This window comes from Octopus bimaculoides, chromosome 15, assembly GCF_046866305.1.
Source record: "Octopus bimaculoides isolate indiv1 chromosome 15, ASM4686630v1, whole genome shotgun sequence".
NCBI lineage: Eukaryota > Metazoa > Mollusca > Cephalopoda > Octopoda > Octopodidae > Octopus > Octopus bimaculoides.
Genome location: NC_142942.1, coordinates 43,976,940 through 43,994,178, shown reverse-complemented (window position 1 = coordinate 43,994,178; position 17,239 = coordinate 43,976,940). Strand labels below are relative to the sequence as shown.

At 34.8% G+C, this 17,239-nt stretch overlaps 1 protein-coding gene across 3 annotated transcripts in view; it reads right to left on the bottom strand.

Annotated features, from left to right (window-relative positions):
• The window catches only part of LOC106880835 (RYamide receptor), a 437,431-nt gene that overhangs the window by 204,506 nt on the left and 215,686 nt on the right, over positions 1 to 17,239 (bottom strand). For 2 of the 3 annotated variants that reach the window (XM_052973294.2, XM_052973296.2), the window contains exon 2: positions 7,005 to 7,053. The exons of the other annotated variant lie outside the window; for it this stretch is intronic. The gene's annotated coding sequence lies outside the window, so the exon portion shown is untranslated. The remainder of the gene's footprint in view (positions 1 to 7,004; positions 7,054 to 17,239) is intronic. 3 annotated transcript variants of the gene reach the window in all.

The following is a 17,239-nucleotide window of genomic DNA, read 5'->3' as shown; positions in this document are numbered from 1 at the left end:
AAAATGTTGAATCGTATATAGGTATACGATAGAATTATTCTGTCCATTGATCCAGGGCAGAATTATCAATTTTGACTCTTCTTTATGTGTGTGTTGTGCGTGCACGTGCGTACGTGTCTGTGTGCGTACGCGTGCGTGTGTGTCTGTGTGTTTGTGTGTGAGTGCGTGTATACAACCTTATCTTATACTCATACTGAAGATGTATTTATTTTCACTGTTTTGTATGCGGATGAGTAGATTGCTTAGTGCACTTGTGTTGCACTCATTTCCGCGGATTACAAAACATTTTAGAACTTGCTTCCTGTCTTTCATCTGACATAAATAAGATGTAAAAATATAGAGTTGGCTATAGTATATTCCTAGTTTTCATTCCCAAGTATGGAATTTCTTGAAGCATCCTATTGTTAATTGTCCCAAATTTTAGAATTATCACAAGCACTGTAGAAGTGTTTTATGGGAATAAAATGTTCAGAAATGGAAGCAGTTTTCACAAAGGTATATCCAAGACCCACTTTTCAATTTCCAACCATTACCAACATAGTCATATATATATGTGTGTGTGTGTGTGTGTGTGTGTGTGTGTGTGTGTGTGTGTGTGTGTGTGTGTGTGTGTGTGTGTGTGTGTCTATCTGTGCGTATAGAAATAAGTGCAAATTACATATATAGTTATTCCTATACCACAGTAATTCTGAGTATGTATTTCCAAATTACATACTTATATGCATACATACATGCAAACATACAGTCCGTACATACACACTTACATATAAACGCATGTATATGTATGTATATGAATATGTATATATATATATATATATATATACATATATATATATATGTATATACAGATACATACATACATATACATATATATATATATATATATACATAAATTTAAGTATCTATCCATATCTCATACATACATACATACATACATACATACAAACATACATACATGTCTATACGCAGTGTTAATTTAATAAACATCGTTACATTGGGAAGGAGGATGTTAAAATATAATCGATGATAGATGGCCATGAAAGCCCTAGAGGAGAAATCTTATTGATTATATTTTAGTTTGCAACCTTTATATCATTTGTGTATGTACCATAGCAGAAATTACCACATTATATATAGAAATTACATTACTGTGTCGAGAAAGGAAAGAAGGCCGTCTTACTCTCGCACTTCTTCGCATTGAAACGTATTCCTTATCTTATTTCAACGTTTCTCTCTTTCTGCTGTTTTGGTTCGTCTTTCGGGAACTACTGCTAATCACACTGCTTCCCCGCGACCATAATTTTTCTCCCCCGCAATCTATTTCCTGTGATAAAGCAGCCATTTCTGTACTTATAATGAACGTGAAGATAAAGGCGGCGATTTAACAGAAACGTTAAGACGCTGAACAAAATACCTAGCAGTTTTTCTTCTTGATTTACAATCTAAGTTCGACTTCGTCTTGCTTCCTTTCAGGGCCGATGATATAAGTAATAGTTGAGCGGTGGGATCGATATAGTCGATTTGTTGCCTGGGCTATGTATGTATGCATGTATGTATGTATGTATGTATGTATGTCTCTTATCAATTTAATCATTTAAATTCTTCCTCTGAAGAAATAACTGGCGCCATCTTTCGAATGCAGATAACGAAATCTATGTCATAATTTAAACCTGAGAAAAGTAAGGCATAGGTTTACTCTTCCTCTTCGATATTGTATGTACGTATATATGCATGTATGTATACATACACATATGTAAATGTATATGTGTGTGTAAATATGTATATATATATATATACATATATATATATATATATATATATGTATGTATACAAGAATAAGGGCAGGGAATCGTCAATTAATAATAGAATTAATAATTAACAATTTTGCCAAGTAGTTCAGTATGAAAAAACCTTTATCGGTAAAACCATTTATCATCATAAATATACAGGGATTAGCATTGAGTTGCTTCTCCAACATACTGAAAATTTAGAAATAGCAGTCAAAGAACTAATGATTCTAAACTACAAATTGTTCTACCATCCGTTTAGAGAAAAATTTGTAGTTTAGAATCAGTAGTTCTTTGACTGCTATTTCTAAATTCTCAGTATGTTGGAGAAGCAACTCAATGCTAATCCCTGTATATTTATGATTATATATGTATGTATGTATATTAGAACAAGTATAAAGAATTTTTTTCAAGACGTAAATACTGAACAGTATATATAAAGGCAAAAATCCTTTTAAGAGCAGAAACATTTTCCGGTTGCCAGCAAACTTTACTGCTTTTAAAAGGATTTTATCGCTTATATATGCTGTTCAGTATTTATGTGATTTAAAAAAATTACCTTTTTACTTGTTCTACAATACATTTCAACGCTTCAAAAACAAACTTGTTTGTTTTCATATGACGAAATATATAGGTATGTGTATATATACGAAGGGAAGTCAAAAATGTTCTGCACTTTCCCCATAATATATCTTCATCATTGTCACACAGCCATCCGCTCACGGATGCCTTTCGTTGGTACTATTGTGGTGACGTGATCAATGTTTGAGCTTGATCGTACCTCTAGCAATGTGCACCAAAGAGGAACAAAGAGCAATGATCCGAGTGATGTAATGGTGAACCGGTTCACCATTACCATTTTCGGAGCTGGATGAATCTTCTTATCGGTGGAGGTTGATGCGCGTCATGCAACCTCTTTCAGCGTCATGCTTGTCTGGCCATTTCAAACTTCTCGACCCACTGATAAACACTTTTACTCGGTAGTGCAATGTCCCCGCATTCTGCTAAAGGCCGCCGATGAACTTCAGCACCTGGCACACATTCCGACTAGAGAAATGAGATCACTGCTGTTTGTTCTTATTTGATGCACATTGCTTGTTGAGCGGTCATGTTTACTGTGTAACGCCAGACAGAAAAATGGCGCCATCAGGCTCAAACTTCGATCACGTGACTGCAATATTACCAGCTATAATGACACATGCGTAGAAAGCATTGTAAACATAAAGAGGTGTTTGACGAAAGTATGGATAATTCTTGGCTTCCCTTCGTATACATATGTGTGTGTGTCTATGTATGTATGTATGTATGTATGTGTACATATATACAGACCAGAAACATAGATCAAAATGTTTGTCACAACATAAGTTCAATCAATTCCTGCTAAGCATTTTGCCCGACGTTTTAACGATTCTTTAACCTCAAAAGCAGGGGCAGCAAGAACAATAGCAACATCAGCAGCAGCAACTGTAATAGTAGTAGTAGTAGTAGTAGTAGTGGTAGTGGTAGTAGCAGTAGGAGTAGTAGCCGTAGTAGTAGGAGTGGTAGTGGTAGTCGTGGTAGCTGTAGCAGCCGCAGCAGCATCAACAACAGTAGTAGTAGTGACAGCAGCAAGAACAACAACAGCATCAGCAAACATACTCAGCATTCTTGAATATCGGAGAGGAATGGTCCACTGTGATTTGCTTCCAGGGCTTATGTTAATTAAGTGACGAATTGTGTATATTCCAGTTTATATTATACATTTTACTTTTCTTTCTTTATATCCTTCTTTTCATTAGCGGCAAAATATTTCGACTAATTATCGATACACGACGCTAATTGATAAAATGCTGAACTCTGCATCGCCTATAATTCGTTAGTTAACACATACTTCTTTTTTGTTGTTGTTTTCTTTTCCTTTCTTTTTTTTTTTTTCATTTTCAATTTAGAATCTAGCTAGAGGCGTTCTGAACCGCACTCTACAAACAAATGAGGTTGAATAATCTTTAGCAGTTCCGTGTTCTAGCGTCGGCTTCATACACAACCAAAATATACACAACTATTAGCAATCACCATCAATCAAAAGCAAACACCACCATCACCACCACCACCACCACCAACAACAACACCCCCCTCTCCCCCCACCAGCCCTTCAACCACCACCAGCCCTTCTACCAACGCCAAAACCCACTGTAACTATCACCAATACCACTTTAATCGCCAGCGCCACTACCACCACTACCAACAGTAAAGTACCACCTCTAAAGTACAACCACCACCACCACTCCACACGTTCTAACACCACCACCTTCATCTCCAGCATCATCGGGATCATCATATCATTATCCTCATCATCGTCATCACCACCACTACCCTCATCATCATCATCTTGATCACCATCATCTTGATCATCACCATAATTCACCTCTTCCCCCAGCTCTTCCTCCTCCTCCTCATCATCACTGACATCATCATCATCATAAGCAGCATTAACAACAGTGTATATACCTTATTCCCCATCTTTTCTAATGCATCATACCCCTGCATTCTGCTAGAATTGGTTTCTCCTTTGCAGTGATTTACTCTGCCAAAATTACTACCAAAACCTCATTCAAATCACAGGGAGATCTTTCAGAGAACGCTGTTAATATTGGTTAATGTATTTCTGAGATCTTTGTAAAAAAACGATCGACGTAATGGTCATGAATAGAACGCTGTCGGTTGTAAATCACATCGACCAGTATTCCCTTGGACCTCGTTATATTTAGGGTCATCCAAGTTGACATCCTGTTCTTCATAATTAGTTCTGCAGTCAGCGTTTTTATCATTATAATTGTAGTCACCATCGTCATCATCATGATATATCATCATCATCATCATCATCATCAGCGTCGTCGTCGTCATCATCGCTAATATCATCATCCCACCATTACCACAATCACCACCACCTTCGCCGCCATCAGCACTACCTCCATTACCGAGGCTGCCGCCACCACTGCCACCACCACCATTAATATTACCATCATCGTCGTCATTGTCGCTAGCTTTCATCGTCGCAGACACAATCATCATCATCATCATCATCAGTATCGTCGTCATCATCATTGTCATCATGTTGCTCATTGTCAGACATCTTCGTTATCATCATAACGGCCATCATCATCATAATCATCATCATCACCGTCGTCGCCATCATCATTATCATCAACACCCTCACCACTTACACCACCACCGTCATCATTACTACCTACCTGCCTCTCATCCTCATTGTCACCGCGATCTTCATCACCATCCTCATCATCGTTATCAACTTCTATATTTCGTTAACAATATTCTAATCATATTCTGACCACAAAGAAACGCAAAATTGATATAAATTCTATAAAATTAAGATATTTTAATCCGTTACTCATGATTTTACATTTGTATACAGGGTGTGTTGACCTTTCATTTCATTGCCCGAGGGTTAAGAAAATAATTAACAGCAAATTATGCAAAAGATCATATCCCTTCATTACATATTCATGGCATTCTGTGATGGCAAGAAATCAATATTATTATCGTCTGATAATAGACCTATTGCTAAAAAGTGAAGAGTAACGCAGTAAATGTCATTCATTATTTAGGTTCATAACTTTATGCTGTAAATCCTAATGTCACTGGTGTTTTTGACATTTTTTGCCAGAAAATTCTCGTTAGCCTCTGAGCTAGCATGAGAAAGGACAAGTGAGGCAGCAAGAATGAGCATTGAGGTTGGTCAGAAAATGTCTGACTCGACAGTGTTCAGCGTTTGAGTCAGAGTTTTGTCGCCTATATTAGTTCTACAACGAGAACTAAAGTTAGATGGGGAAAGGTTTCACATGTTTATGTATTGCTTAGGAATAAGTATTTTTGCCAATATGGTTTCTATGCATTTTCTATGCATTTTCCAATATGGTTTCTATGTAACGATTGCTTAATAATTATTAGACATGATTCAATGGAAAGTCTCTATAATTTCTTTACTAACCTGCACTGCTATGTTAAATTGGAAAGAAATTGTAATTAATGAGGTTTCAGCTTGATAGCTTCGTTAAATACCAAGAAATCACCTTAATATTTCATAATCTATGTGTTTTACTCTTCTCATCTTTTACTTGTTTCCGTCGTTGAACTGTGCAGCCATGCACGATCACTGCGTTTTAGTATTTAAGCGAATAAAACTGCAACAGAACTTATTTTCACTCTGGCACTAATTATATTCTCTTCTTTTGCGTATAAACCAACACAGAACGGTTGCCAAGCAGTGGTGTGGCAAAAAGACATACACACACAGATACACACACATACATACATACACATACACACACACACACACACACACACACACACACACACACACATGTATTAGATATTATTTTCTACTGTGTCTCTTTAGTTGGAAAACTCTTGCAATAAAATCTGGCCTGTCAGATGCCACCTGTCCAGGAACGATATTTTGTGTAATTTCTGGGCATTTGGAATTACGTCATTTTCAGCCATGTATCTACTTTTCAGTTATGTATCTTGGACCTCAAGTAACTGGTGAGGGAAGTAAGATTTCCTTTCCAACCTCATTAAAATTATCATTTTCTTTTATTGCATCCTTTAGTCTCTTGTAATTTTGCATTTCTTAAATCACGTTAATGCTGTATCATATAGGAGAGGTTATTAGATTAAATTTTGGCAGCCTGATAGACCAAACACTACTAGAATAATAGGCTGCCTTGGAGAATATGATTGAATTCGTTTTGAAGATTTATTATTCTATATTTCCTGATTGTCAGTCGCTGTATTGTTTGTCATATGCAGGATGGTGTTCTAACCATTGTTAACTTTAGGGAAAAGAGAACGTACTGCAATGGGTCCGAAATTATGGATAGATCATCTCTTTCTTTCAAGACGATATAACTCGATGATAACAACATCTATAAATACTTTAGGAATGAGAACCCAGGGTCGAAATTTTCCCAAGACACCGGATGAAGGCTGGAGCGTATATCAGCCGAAATGCTGTGTTAACAACAAATAAGATGAGGACATGTAAATAATGTAAATAATGTAAAAAAAATGTACATAATTCTTCATCTCTTAAATATAGAACTGTATCAATGAATAGGTTTATATATATATATATATATATATATATATATATATATATATATATAGGGTGGGGGTGCATGTAGCTACTTTTCCTTATAAGGGATTAAATTAACATACCTTTTCTATACGATATCCATTTCACTGTCAAAACACTTTTGTAAATCAACTACAAAAAAGAAAACATTGTTATAAAATAATTATGGAATGACTACGTGGCGTAATTACAGCAACACTAACAACTTTAGATGATGATGACACCGACGACGACGATGATGGTGACAATGACGATGGTGATGATAATGATAATGGTGATGACGTTAAAGATAATGAGGAGGAGTAGGAAGCGGAGGAGGGGGAAAAAGAGGAGAGGCGGAGGAGGCGGAAAAAGAGGAGCAGGAGCAGGAGGAGGATAAGGAAGCGGAAGAGAAAGGGCATGGTGGCAACCACAGCAGAAACAACAACAACAACAACAACAATACCAAAACTACAAGCATAATCACTGCAAAAGAAGCAAGCAATTATATCAGCACACCTCTAACAGTAATTATCACCACCAGACAATGAGAAAGCAATTAAAATCAAACCAGCATTAACAGTTTAACATAGGAGAATTTAATTAAATACTGCTGTGTACCCCTAAATAAAAGAATCTTCTCGTGGAGCTGAGTGTTTTGTTATAACATCTATACTTTGTTACTTGATATCAGACTATAACCAAATGTGTGTATACACACACACACACACATATATATATATATATATATATATATATATATATATATATATATATATATATATGTACATATATGAGTACGTGTATTTGTGTGTGTATATATGCATACGTGTATATATATTGATATACATATATATATGTACATATATGAGTACGTGTATGTGTGTGTGTATATATGCATACGTGTATATATATATATTGATATATATATATATATATATATATGTACATATATGAGTACGTGTATGTGTGTGTGTATATATGCATACGTGTATATATATATATATTGATATACATATATACATATATATACATATACATACATATATATACATATATATACATATATATACATATATATATATATATATATATATATATATATATATATATATATATATATATATACATACATATATATACATATATATGACTCGAGGAATAATCTATGAATACCATGATATGACTATTGAGGAGATTGTCATCGAAGTTGGAATCAGCCATTGGTCAGCTGAGCCAGTTCATTCCGCCTACATCGTACAATCATTCCTCGTCAAGCAAAATACACCACTAGTTTGTCAGGCTTTCCACTAGCCAGACATGGCTCCATATGACTTTTGGCTATTCCCAAAACTCAGGAAGAAAGAAAAACTCAAAGGAAAATATTTGAGTCAACAGAGGACATTAAAATAAATTCGACGGCACAGCTCTACATCATTCCAAACAGAGATTTCTAGGAATGTTTCCAGCAGTGGCAGGAAAGGGAGAAGTGCGTAGAGTCCCACGGCGAATAATTTGAAATGAAAACGGTCGGATACTTTTTGACTACACCTCGTATATATATATATATATATATATATATATATATATATATATATAAACATATATATATATGTTTGTATGTATGTATATTGCATATGTATTTATGTATACATGTGGAAATAGACAAACGCACCACAGCTACTATAAAATGGAACAGTAAATTAAACACGACTGATTTTATAGAGATATTTAGTAGTAGTTAGGCTAGAAGGCAATGAAATAAAATACGCTATTATAAAGATGAACCACAGACGAGTAAATTTGATATCAAAACCGAATGAAATCAAAACTAGAAATACGATAGGTTTAGATGTATTAGCCGTCTTTGTTATAAACATTTGAATATAATATACTGAATGTGTATTGTGAAGAATGTAGAAAGTAAAAAAAAAAATTGAAGATTAATACTTTAGGTGCATTCGGAAGCTACATCTACAAGAAATCTAATAAACACAAACAAGAAGATAGGGAAATAATTCACTATTACATAGTTAGATAGAATGTGTGTGTGTGTGTGTGTGTGTGTGTGTGTGTGTGTGTGTGTGTGTGTGTGTGTGTGTGTGTGTTACACCTTTTGTTCTTTTACTTGTTTCAGACATTTGACTGCAGCTATGATGGAGTACCACCTTCAAGGGCTTCTTTCAGTTTCCCCTCTACCAAATTCCCCCACAAGGCGTAGGTCAGCTGGAGGCGGAATTTGAACTCAGAACGAGAAGACGAAGGAAGAGGAGGTGGAGGAACTAAATATCGATAAGATGGATATGGACGATCCTGATCTGAAATAATCTGCTGCGATCAACCAATCAAAGTTCAATATGAGAAAATCTTTATAAAGCCGGCGCCTCTAAGTACAACTCAAGGTTATTTTTACTAATCTCTTTCTCATTAATATTTGTACAATGAAATATAAATAGTCTACATAACGAGGAAACCTAAGACACATAAACAATTGAAGAATACAACGTCATTTATCAAATATGACGACCAATAAAATACTAAAATGAAAATATTGCCTGTTGTCCCGTGATTTGTGAGTGTTGTCTTCTTCCCCATACATAGCAATACTGAAATATCATAAATACACTATGACTAATAACTACAGATGCAAGAAACACACGCGGAAAATTTAAGAGGATCTGCCAAAAGAGAGCATACAAGAAGCTACGATTTCAGAATGATAATGCATACAATAGGCGAACTGGCCAATTATTCAACGTTAATAGATAAAATGGTGCTACAAAAGCAACAACACATACGCAACAACAAATACACGCATATCAGTACACACACAAACGCATATATATATTAACCTGATCGCTATTCCATTAAGTTATCACCGTTCACTTTGAGTGTATGAGACTAATTTGGCTGGGGCAAAATGAGTAAGCCAAGACAAAGTAAATTTGCTGCTTCAATTTTCCAGAAAACAGACTCGTAAACATCGATATTGGAATAAAGCCGTTAGTAGTGAGAAGACTATCGTTTCAGCTATCGTCGAGGTATAATTGAGTGTGTGTAACCTGAGGGTTGGCCATAATATGAGTGAGAAGGGGAGGTAAAGCGATTGGGTTTGGAGTGACTGAAGGCATTTGGTATGATACCTGTCTGCACCAAGTAACAGTTACCGTTACTGTTGGAGTGGGATAGGCGGAATGAGCGAGTGACAGGTGGAGAGAAGAATAGAGAGAGGAGGAAGAAAGAGAAAAGTTGAGGGGAAGAGATAGTGAGAGAGAGGGTGAGAAAGTGGGAGAGAGAGAGGGTGAGAAAGTGGGAGAGAGAGAGAGAGAGAGAGAGAGAGAAAGGGGGAAGAAGATGCATCGAAAGCGAGGGAGAGAGAGTGAGAGGGAAATGGGGTCTGTGCGGTAAAGCCTGAAGTGGGTGTGTGTGTTTAGGTGATTTTATGTCAAATAGTCGGGTTCCTCTTTCTTGAACATGGTCTGGGCTGCCCTTGTGTAGCATCAGCTGCACTATTGTAGACAATCTTTATCGTGGACATTTGATTTATCACTCTACATGTAACTATATATAAAATACACACGGAAACACACGTCTCACCAGAATAAATGCTATTTAATGAATGACAAGGTAATGGAGTAAATAAACAGCCGAAAATGGAAATGTAATATCCAGTGGAAATTTGATGTTCTGCTCTGATAAATCGAAATATATGAGGTAAATGGAAATGTGTGATTCTAAAGCATTCTGTCAGTGTGTCGGCATCATTGTTAGTGGTGGTTGGGGTTCTTTGGGAATGATAGCTGTGCAGTGACTTTTACGGATTTTAAGAAGAAAGAGGCATGGAGAGTTTATTAAATGAAGGAGATTTTAAGAATATGAAGAAAAGTGGCTAGACCATCGAGGATAGTCAGAGATGTTGGGAATAACTAGCCATGGAGTTCAGCCAATCAAAGAATACAAGGAACAGAGTTTATAGCATCGACATGTGAACAATTCTTCAAAGTTTTCAATTCAAAAGTGCAAACAACGATACAATCTACCATGATAATTCTGACATAATTTCGATGACGAGAAATGTTAATTTTGGACATAATACCATATTACAACAAAAGCACTCAGAGAGCGCAAACCTCCGCCAAGTCTAACCCAGCCAGAGGCGATTTTTTAAAATGAGGATATTTGAAATAAACCCGACGGTTCTCACAAACGAGAATACTAAAAATGAACCCGGCCGCTCCCAAAAATTAAGTAAAAAAAGAAAAACAGGAAAAATAATCCAGAATCCTTGTCCGGTACCGGATCGAGCCCCAAATATAATCAGTTCGTACCAGTCATGAGGCCAAACTTCCTTGAAAGTTTCCTTGCAATCCATCCAGCGGTTCTTGAGATATTTTGTCCACGGACAGACAAACAAACAAACAGACAAACATGACTGGAAACAATACCTCTGCTTTTGCTAAGACGGAGGTGATAATAGATCTCATGGGTAAGCTTTAAGAAGATATTAATCCACTCACAATTATTCGTTGGTTCTTTCTTTTTCTAGAAAGAGTAGGAATTTAAGGGAAAGCTGACCTAGGTGAGGTATGAACACAGAACCTAAAGATATACCGCAAAACATTTTATCTGGAATTCAGGCGACCGTGCTGAAACACCAAATAAGTATGTAAATAGAGATAAAGTATTATATAAGAACAAATGATTTTTATTGAAGAATAAATATAAAGATGCGAATCATTGATTCACTGTGAAAGGAAAAAAAAGAAGAAAAGGTAATCGTCAATTGTTGGCTATAAAAAGAACTTTCTCACATTCAACAGTAAAATATTTTAGAATAATCGAACTGGAGAATGTGAGATTACTAGATTTAAAACAAAAAATAACCAAGCTTTAACATTAGAGAATTCGGTAGTGTGTGAAATGTGCAAAAGAATCAGGGAATTCTTTAATGCTATATTTCTGTGAAGGAATTTATTTCATTATTTTGCAAGTTGGGATTTGATAGTGTTGTCTGATAGATGTTTAATTACAAACGTGATGATCTTTTTTTTTTGTAGTACAATTTAACACTGTCACACTCGGTCTGCCATGGTGGCTATCACGATAGATACTTTTCTTTTCTTCATCCTTGATATATATATATATATATATATAATGTTTGTATATATATATATATATATATATATACATATACATATATATACATATATATATATATATCATATGAGATATATATATATATCATAAATGTATGTGTTTCTCTCGTGATTTCTCTCGCATATATTCTATATATTCTATTTTAATCTCATCCAGCCTTATTATTCCCTTCTCTCTACCCCATTAACCAGTTTTCTTTTATCAGCAATTAGATATCCATGAAAGAGAAAACTAACAACAATTCTGCTTCAAGTTTTCAAATTTTAATCGAATATTTTCCCACTTATACACTCACATAAATTTGAATATATTGTTTCTATTTCTCATTAATTATTTATTTTATTTATCTTGAAACAACTCACGCCTCGTATGTAAAAATATTCATGGTGTAGTAAATGTAAAATGATTTATTCTTTGTACACCATTGGGAATAATTTGCTTGCAATAATATCAATCTTGGAATAGTTCTTCTTATTTGTGTTTACCATTTTCATAATTTATTTTCCCTCTTGAGAGTTGTATTTCCAGTGAATTCCAAGATATTTCGAAGAATACATCAGGCAATATGCCAAACACTTTTGGAACGTTAGAGTAACGGCGATAGAAAGCAAAAAAGGCAGTATTTCTTCTACTTACTTCATAATCCTCGCAAAGATAAAAGTCAATCAAGAAATGATGTTCAATCACAAATAAAACATCAAACGTTGTGTTGGAAATTTACCATAACTTTCGCCCACACTCCATTTTGTCATCTGCATCTGTACATTTTCAGAAATTGAATGATAATAACATTAATGAGGGATGATGATGATGATGATGATGATGATAAGATTGCTTTAAGAATACAACACAGTATACTCAACAATAGATCACTGGGGTTGTTTAACCAGAGAACATGATGTACGATTAGCATAAGAGAGCGCTGTTTGACAGCACCGAAGATTATGGAATAAGAATTGTTAATGAATTTAATCCAAACGAAAGAAGAAAGCGTTGATAGGTAATTGTATAAGGAAGGCTTGCAATATTTATTGAGCATTATTCTGTATAATTAATGTAATACGCGTGTTCATATTCGTCAGTGATTCAATGGTACGTGTAAATTAACAATCGAGGAATGTTTCATATCAACGTCACATTGATTCCATTCTCCACCAGAAAATGACAGTCAACACAAATGTAAAAAAAAAATGAAGCTGTATTTCAGCCCAACGTTAATATGAGAGCGTGTTATCTGAAGGAAATATTTGACAATTTCAATAAGCAATTAACTTTTACTCCTCAAGGAAAGAAACAACGAAGGAAAGAGAACAGGCGTAAATGGATTTGAAAGGAATGCATCACTCATCTATATATAAATGTTATAACAACAAACTATTCACCAAAATGAAATATTGTAACAAAATCGTATAAACAGCAAACAAAATTATAAACAGTAAAGAATACAATTCATAACATAATACCTAACCACATGAGTTACATTCTCAAACCCAAAAGTTGTCAGAAATCGAAATATAACACTTAAAGAAATAATGACATATATGTTATGTACACTAAGCAACACACGACCTTCAAAAAAACATTGGGGCTTAAATAATAATAAAAAAAAACTAGAGTCAACATGTATGAAAAACGGAAAATAAATTAAAATTGCATTGCAATCGAATCTTAGGACACCTTAAGAGTGATGACCAACAAAACCCGAAAAAGGAAAAACGAGGAAGAATTATTGGTAGAAGATGAAAGTATAAGATTGTCTAAAAGTAGAAATGAGAAATACGAGTATAAATTAGCGAATAATAATAAAAAATAATGATAGGTCTTTCAATATATCAAAGAATTAAAACATAAATAATTGGTCTTCCAATAGATCAAATAAGGAACCAGTTGATGATAAAATTTAATGACCGGACAGCAATAACGATTAACGAAACAAGTGACGTTGTGTCTCTGTGTGTGTGTAAACCCGCATAAATTTGAATTTCGCAATTGATTTACTCTAAACTGAGAACAAATATTACTTATGTTCCAGAGATAGTTTCAAACTCTTTAAACTCTATTTTTTTTTTTTTTAGGAATTACTATATCCTAGGATGCGCTTTAGTGTCAACTGCTCTTTTCAATGGTAATGATGGATAGCATTTCGGCATAATAACAACAAATCCGAAGACTGCATCAACAAAGCAGTTTCCTCCATGGACTTCAGGATCAAAGCATATTCTCCAATTACTTTCACCAACCATGCGGTAAACCACCGCACTTTATTTTTTCAAGTAATTCACTACCGCATATTCTCATGTGACTGCATAGGCTCCGTTTATGTTTCTTATTTTACAGCCACACCAGCAATCCAATGTCAACCCTTCGCCTTCTGCAACATATGAACAGTAGGCTTCCCTGTTGCCGTCTCTCATTGCAGTCCCTTTCTGGAATGTAACCATTGAGGTACAATATATCCATTACACCTGCATTCATTCGACTGTCAACAATTGAATGGCATGTAAAGTGGTTTAGAATATTACATAAGGCATCAATGAATTTTACTGGTTACAACAAACAGAGGGAAGTAAATTTCAGAATAAAGTACAAATGCATTCGATTAGTTATTAAATTCAAGTAATCTGTTAGTGTGTATAAAAAATTCTGGCATATATGGTTTGTAAATTTTCTTTTGCTGATTCACTTTCAGAGGTCTAGTACTTTACTTTTCATTATAATTTATAATTCACCACATACATTTCACGTACTTCTATTTGCCAATTGATGTTGCTAAGCCGTTGTAACGATCCCCCAATATTTTTAACAGTATAAACTTTATTATTGATGTCATTAATTTGTGTACACCAAAATACTCATTAATTCTATTTAATATATTCCTTATATTCCATAATTTCTGACTGATGACGTAAAATTACCTACAGGCCTACGCATTCTATCATTTCCTAAAATATCCAATTTATAACCCAATTTTAGATTTATACAACCTTATCGTGGGTGATTTGTGTCCACCCTAGGCGACTGTTTCACGCAGAGTAGCATGAAAATAATATTAAACATAACTTATTAGTACGCCACACATGGGGAATATGTATAAATAACTTGTGAATTTCACTCTATTGTTGATGCTTTTGTATCCTTTGTATTTGATATCGATTTCTTGTCAACTAGCTGAAAATGGTGCATGCACTCTAGCACCTAGGACAGTAGTCGCTATAATAGAAAAAATACTTATGGCGATGAATATTTTATGTGTCAATCTTTAAACAAAACATAACTATCTATAGATTTCATAATTATTCGGAACATATCCTTTCGAGTAGGTTAGTTTCAAAGAGGACTTGCCATACTGTTAAATTCTCTATGGTATTAAACTGCAAAGATCGTCACTATCAACTACTTCATATCTAATGTTCTCATCCAATACAAAACAATAGACATTACTAAGAAAATTCGAAGGTTGATTGAATGAATTATAAGAGCTAAGTCCAAATCATTGGAAAATTTCATCTGGCAGATTTCGATTTCCTGGTGTTTTATTCAGTGTCAAGCAATGTGTTCTGACACTCTACCAGTTTCTTAGTCAACATTTTATTTTGTTTTTGCAATGAGCAGTGACATATACGCCTTCCCATAAAGAGAATAGTTAAGTTCAGGTTAACGCATTGAAAGTATTGCCAATTAAAAGAACAATTTACAATAATATTATTTCAGTTTTTCGGTAAATATGGGTCATAACCTCTGGCTTGTTTCCATACTATTAGACCTTTTCAGCCTTTTAATTATCTTCGTACAATGAACTTCATTACTTTTCGCGCTCATTGCAAAGCCGAGTAAGTTTTTTAAGTAATTTGTTATTGTCTTTTTAAAAGTATTCTAATATTGTGTCTATATGTGTGTGTACCTAAGTGCGTGTGTACGCATGGGTTTGTGCACGTGCATGCATATGTGTGCCTATGGTGCATGAACGTGTGTCTTCAAGCGTTGATGGGAAAGTGCATGCATGCGTGCGCACACGTTGGCGCATTTCTGTTTATGTCTATATTTAACCGCTGTATTTTGGATAGCGATGCAATCACAGACATGAAGACCCAACAGACAAGTTCCCATAGTAATGATTCTTGTGATATTTGTTCTCTCCTGAATTATACACGTAATCTCATGTCTCTCTGGTCTTCGAAAATCCACGAACCGACGGTCAACATGTTGGAAGCCAAAACGTAGATAATCTCACATGTAGGTGTATAATCTTATCTGTATGTATGTGTGTATAAACCACGGGCTTCTACATAATTACTGATAGCAAAAATTTACTGACATTGAATTGGTCAGCTCTAGGTTATAATAGAAGACATTTACTTAAGATGGTGCGTAGTGGGACTGTACATGAAACCACAACGTTCCAAAACGAGATTACGAACCATAAATATCATTTCACAAATGAACAAGAATCGATTCAATCGAACATGTACAGTCACTGATATATATTAGAACTGGTTTTGTGAAAAAGAAATCAATATCATGATTTATCGGCAGATGGTAGAGACAGTTAATAAAGCAACTTGATATGCCTATTATCTAATCGCAGAAAACGGATATCAAGGACACAGTTACATTTCTGACTGGAACTTCTCACGTCCACTACGTAATCTATTTTGTGAACACATCGGCGTGACACAGCCATCACACCTATTCGATTGCCATCCTTTCTAATCATCATAAATAGATGGAGTTACCCTTTGCATATTGTTTTCTGAAATGAACGTGAAATGAATAGAAAATGAAGAACAGGTTGTCGTGCCATTTTTGAAATTCTCGAACGTATTATATTTTTAAAGAACATGAAATATTCTCAAAGAATGTGAAATAGTAAGACATGAAATAAATGGTTTGCCAAAATCTGATTTTCATAAAGTGGGATTGGTTAGAACTAGCATGCAACGGTTAACTGCATGCACAGCAAGATGCTGGTTCTTTCATTTATCTGTTTGTTAAGTTTCGGCATTTTATTTCAGTTACACGAGACATTCAGAATATGTTGAATGCTTAAAGAATATTAAATATAAAACTAAGACACGAAAGAAATCAATAAGACAAAAATACATGTTGCTATTGTATTTGTTACTACTACTACTACTGCTGCTGCTGCTGCTGCTGATGATGATGATGATCATGATGATGATGA